Genomic DNA, 6,000 nt, shown 5'->3' on the forward strand with positions numbered 1-6,000 from the left:
AGTGAGGGACATACTTATAACTGAGTCTTTTTGCATATCTATGATTTTTTGGATAATTCTAGAAACTCTTATGATAATCTTAAAAGAAAAATTACTGTCTCAAAATGTGAATGTTTTATATATGCATATTGCCTTGTTGCGCTCACATTTTTCTCTTAATTGGATATGTAAAAATAGCATCTCATTTTAATTTGCATTTCCTTGATTAGAAAAAAGGTTGAACATTTTAAAATGTATTTATTGGCCATTGTGTTATTTTCATTTATTCCCATTCTTTGCCCGTTTTTCATGGGAATGATTATTGTCTTACTGCTTTTCATCATAAGCTCAGCTCTGCCATTTGATTTGTTACATGTGAATAAATTAAAACCACATTTAAGTATAATGCTAATGCTTATTTTTACATTTTTATATATCATGATGTGTCAACCTTTGCCTTATGTTTTCTACCTTTGGTGAAATGTTTTCAGTGTCTTCTCAAGATTTTATAAATATTCACAGACATTTTATGATCATTTTATGACTTCATTTTTTTCAAATATTATAATCTTTAATTTACATGCAATGTATTTTGATGTTGGTGCAAAGTAGGAATATAACCTTGTGCTTTGTTATCCCCAAATGATTAGCCAGTCATCTGAAAGGAGATGGCTAGTCTTAAGAGATATTTCATGCCAGCCAAGAAGTCATGAATTTATATCCTTTGGAGAGAATGGATATAATAAGTGAAATTATCTCTCATTTAATAAACCATTCTTATTCATATAGGAGGCAGCTATTTATTATTAACTTTTTCAGTTTAGTAATATAGTGAATTGAGAATATGTCTTGTACTTTAATTGACAAGAGTCCTTAAATCACTTTTTTTCCCTGAGGCATTTTTAGTTTTATTGAAATAGTGTTTCTCATTCCTAAGCAATATAGATTAGCAATCTGGAGATTATCCTTAATATATATATCATTATCTAAAGGTACTGTTATCATCATCTTCTTAATTATTTTTTTGCTTCTTAGATTTTCAAGCTTTAATTCCTCTCTCTGTGGATTGTTTAATATTAGTCTCTAAAGGTTTAAAAAAAAAACTGTCTTTGGAATAGATGTCCAGACTTTAAAGTAAGTATCTTATCTTTATCTGTTTTAATTATATAATGATCAAGTTTAGAACACTGCATTCCTTGATTACTTGTTCACATATATGCATTTTTAGTCATAATTTAAAATCATGAAAATAAGAGGTAATGAAGATATTATGAATTTGTATTGTATTTCTTATAAAATTTGAGTAAGCATGCTTTTTCCCCCATTCAAAATGTTTTTCCTCTGAGATCATTGTAGTTGGTTTTTAAATTTGCCAAATTTTAGAATATGACTCTTATAAATGCGCTATTCCAGGAGATGGTTATTGGATTTAAAAGTTTCCATTTTTTTGCTTATTCCCATTCTATAGCCACTAGAACTGATACAAATATTCTTCCATTCATTTAAGAAACATTTGCTGCGTACTTGCTGTGTTCTTGGCACTGTTCTGGGCTCTGGGGATACAGCAATAAATAAGTCAATTTTTCTCTTTTGTATTTTGTAAGGAAAAAATACCATTTATTTTTTAAACAAAATATATATGCTAAGCATTACTAAATGTTGCAGGCATGGGGGTGACAAGAGATTAAGCCAAGAAGGTTAGTAGAGGCCAGGTCCTAGAAATATGTTATGGACTTTAGCCTAATTGCAAATGGGAAGTGTTTGGAAGTCTCAAGCAAAAGAGTGACATAATCATATTTGCATTTTGGTGGATCACCTTGACTAAGGATAAAGCATAGATTGGAGGGAGGCAAGTCTGGAGGCAGGGAAATTGGTTAGGAGACTATTTCACTAATTTTGGCAAGAGCTGATGGTGATATAAAATAGGATGGTGATAGTAGAGGTTGAAAGAGAGAAAGACAAATCAAAAGTAGGATCCACTCTATTTGATGGTTTCATGTGGTTTAGATTCAGGAAGGAGTCAAGAAGACTTCAGGTTTCTGGCTTGGACAATTGAATGGTGGCTAAGGAACACCAGACAAGGAGCAGTTCAATTTGGAACTCTTGAGTTTGACTGCCTGGGAGAAGTTCAAGTAGTTTGTTGGACAGACAGGTCTGGAACTCTGGAGAAATTAGTTGAAGACACCATGTATAAGCTGATTTACCCCAAATATGTGATTAAACCCATGGGAGTAGATAGTCCAGGGAGAGAAGAAAAGGAAAAGGAAAGAGTAGGTGTCCTAGGATAGAGCACTCAGGAACACCAGCATTTAGGTAAAAAGGGTACAAAGGAAGAGGAAAAATGAACTTTAGAAAATTAGGAAGAAAATCACAAGTGAGAGTTTGGTATTAGAGAAACAAAGGGAAGAGAATGTAGCAAGAAGATGTCGATAACGTGAGATGTTACTGAGAGAGGCTGCCAGATGTTCAGTTAGCAGTTCATAGGTGATCTTGAGAGAGCAGCCCCAGTGCAGCATAGAAAGCTGAGCCTAGTTGTTGTGGATGGAGGGGTGGGGAGTGGGGGTGCAGGGAGAGACTGCAAATGCAGAAAACATACCCAAGAAATTCCGTTTGGCGGGGTGCCTGGGTGGTTCAGTTGATTGGGCATCTGACTCATGTTGTGACTGTATGTTTTGGCTCATGTTGTGATCTTGGCGTCGCGGGATAGAACCCTGGGCATGGTGCAGAGTCAGCTTGAGATTCTCTCTCCCTTTTTCTCTACCCCTTTCCCAGCTCGTATTTGCTCTCTTTCCCTCACTCTCAAATAAATAAATAAATAAAATCTTAAAAAACGAAGTTCTATTTGGAAGGGGTGGGGAGAAATGGGACTTGGTAAAGGATATAGAGGAAAGTGTCAGTATTGTTGTTACTGTTTTAGCAATAGGAAAATCATGGGTATATTTTTGGTGCTGATGGGAAGAACCTAAGAAAAGGAAAGCAGATCATCAAGGGAGGAGATGGGCTCCAGAGCACAAGTAGAGCAATAGCCTTCAGCAAGAGAGATGCCCTGTGTCAGAGGGGGGAAGAGGAAACATGGATGCAAATACAGTTATCTTGAATCCTAAGTGTATAGTACAGTGCTTGGCACAGAGTAGGCACTCCAGAAATCCTTGTTGAGTAAGATGGAGTTCTCCTATAGCTGCAAGGAGCAGTTGAGCCAACCCCCCTTCTAGATAAGACATACTGGCAAAGGTACTTGAAGAACAGGTACAGAGTACTCAGCTCTGGGATGATAGCATTGAATTTCCTGATTTTGAGAATGTTCTATGTTTACCTAAGTTCTCAGAAAACACAGGGCAGAAGTTTAGAAGTTGAAAGGGTCCAGAATAAGACAATCTGGCATAAAAATGATTTTGAGCTGAAGACATTTGAGTTCCTAAAATGCCTTATCTGCCTAAAAGCAGGGCTTCCCAAAGGAACTCAGTTGTCATAAATCTCCTACCAGGAGCCCCTCAAATCTTTTCAAACAGGCATTGACACAAAACTATCATATCTCCCACCAGTTCTTTTAGCAGCCCATTTATCTTTCCAAAGAGCCATTTGTTTTTTCAAAAGTGCCCTTTCTCCCCTCCTTCTGATAAGTCATTTATTCTCCCACCAGTGACTCTCTGCTCCTATCTATCCCCTGGTAGATGCCAGATAAGCCCCAAATTCAAAGTGCCTTGAGTCACATTTCTTTGTGAACTCCTGTGCTATGTGTGTAAATAAATTTGTTTTTTCTCTTGGTTATCTGTCTAGTTTAATTTGCAGACATCAAATTATTAACCTAAGAGAGTAGAGGAGAAGTTTGTTTGTTTTTTTAAGGGGCATGATATGCGAAACTTACTCCCACATGGTTCAGAGGGAGAGATAATAAAGCCAAGATGGCAAAATGTTGGGGTGCCTGTGTGGCTCAGTTGCTTAAGCGTCTGCCTTGGGCTCAAGTCATGGTCCTGGCGTCCTGGGATCAAGTCCTGAGTTGGGCTCCCTGCTCAGCGGGGGGCCTGCTTCTCTCTCTCCTTCTGCCTGCTGCTCCCCCTGCTTGTGCGTGCTTTCTCTCTATCTCTCTGTCAAATAAATAAATCTTTCCAAAAAATGGAAAATGTTAATAATTGTTGAAGCTCAATGAAGGGCATGAGGGAGTCATTTGTATTTTTTTTCCTTTGTATTCTTGAAATTTTTGTTTGAAGTTACTTCAAAATAAAATGATTTTTTTTAAAAGAACCGGCTTCTGCATTTATTGAATCTCCACTTTTTAACTTTCTATTTTATTTGATTCCCAATTTCAACATTTTTTATTTCACAGCTTCCTATAAATGGCAAGCATGAGGGATTTTAAAGACAGAGCTGCTTTTTGGATTTGGGCAAATTATATCCTTGTGTTTTAATTTTCTTCTTTTTGAGAATGATACCTTCAAAACTTTGTTGTGTTAACTGAAATTGCCTTGTCATGCTATTTGATTAGTCACAAAATTGGCACTCAATAAATGTTTTCCCCTACCTTTTCCAGGACCAGTTCAAATCACAGTGCCCTATGGAACCTTCCCTCATCACCTCCAAGATAAAAGTTATTTTGTATCACCCCTACATTTAGCTAAGTGGCTCTTTCATACATTACATCTTTGAATTCTCCCAATAACCTCACAGTCATTTTCTTTGCCTTATAGATTAGGACACTTAATGAAGTTAAATGACTTGGCTAGGCACATACAGTCAGTCAGTAGAAATGTAAGGATGAGAACTCAGGTTCTTTTAGTTCCAACTCTTGTGTTTTTTGTTACACCATAATTTGATATTTCTCCTCAAGTGTTGTTTTTAACTGTGGTAAAACATACATAACATAAAATTTGCCATTTTAGTTGTACAACATTAAATACATTCATATTGTTATGCAACCATCACTACTATCCATCTCCAGAACTCTTCATTTTGAAAAACTGAAACTCCATACCCATTAAGCAATAATTGCCATTCCCCCCTCTCCACAGCCCCTGAAAAACCACCATTTTACTTTGTGTCTCTGTGAGTTTGACTACTGTGGCTACCTCGTATGAGTGGAATCATAAAGTATTTGGCCTTTTGTGACTGTCTTATTTTACTTAGCCTAGTGTCCTCAAGGCTTATCCATTTGTAGCATGTGTTTTATAAATATTTGTGCTCATGGCATTTACCTGTGACCTCATGTGTCCTATTTCGTTCCCTGGTTTATAAAGTCCTTGAGGGCTGTGACTCTGTTTCCCCTTGGTATGGCCACCCTCATAGGGCCTAGTTCATAAGGGTAGTCAGTGAGCTCTCTTGAGCAGATGGCTAAGGCCACTCTATAAGGTAGAAAATGAGCCTCCTTCTTAATATGGTACATTCCAATTTCATACCTACCCTCAGCTACTGGAGATAAGAAGATGGATGAGCATAACTGTTCTCTCTACTATTACAGTGGAAGGCCAGACATAACATAAAAAATTTCCCCAGGTTTGGAAGGATGGCACAGGAATTTTACTCATGTATATTTCGCTCCCTGCTTACTGTAAAAATCATATATGCAATAGTCTTTAAAAAGAGGGAAAAATCTTTTAGTCATGTGAGTGAAAGTTTGGTAATGTTTGTTTCCTCCCCTGAGAAAAATAAAAGTGGCTCGCCACATTCTGGTAAGAATGAACTCTTTGGATGATTGGTCATCAATCCTTGATGTCATCAGAGTGTGCTGGGGATACATTTGCCTTGTCATGCTATTTGATTATTATATAGTTCCTATACACATTAAAGGATAAAAAGAGGAGAAATGGAGGGACACCTGGGTGGCTCAGTTGGTTAAGCGGCTGCCTTCGGCTCAGGTCATGATCCCAGCGTCCTGGGATCGAGTCCCACATCGGGCTCCTTGCTCGGCGGGGAGCCTGCTTCTCCCTCTCCCTCTGCCTCTGCCTGCCACTCTGTTTGCCTGTGCTCACTCGCTCTCTCTCTAACAAATAAATAAATTTTTAAAAAAATTAAAAAAAAAGAGGAGAA

Source organism: Martes martes (genome assembly GCF_963455335.1).
Source record: "Martes martes genome assembly, chromosome: X".
Classification (NCBI taxonomy): Eukaryota; Metazoa; Chordata; class Mammalia; order Carnivora; family Mustelidae; genus Martes; species Martes martes.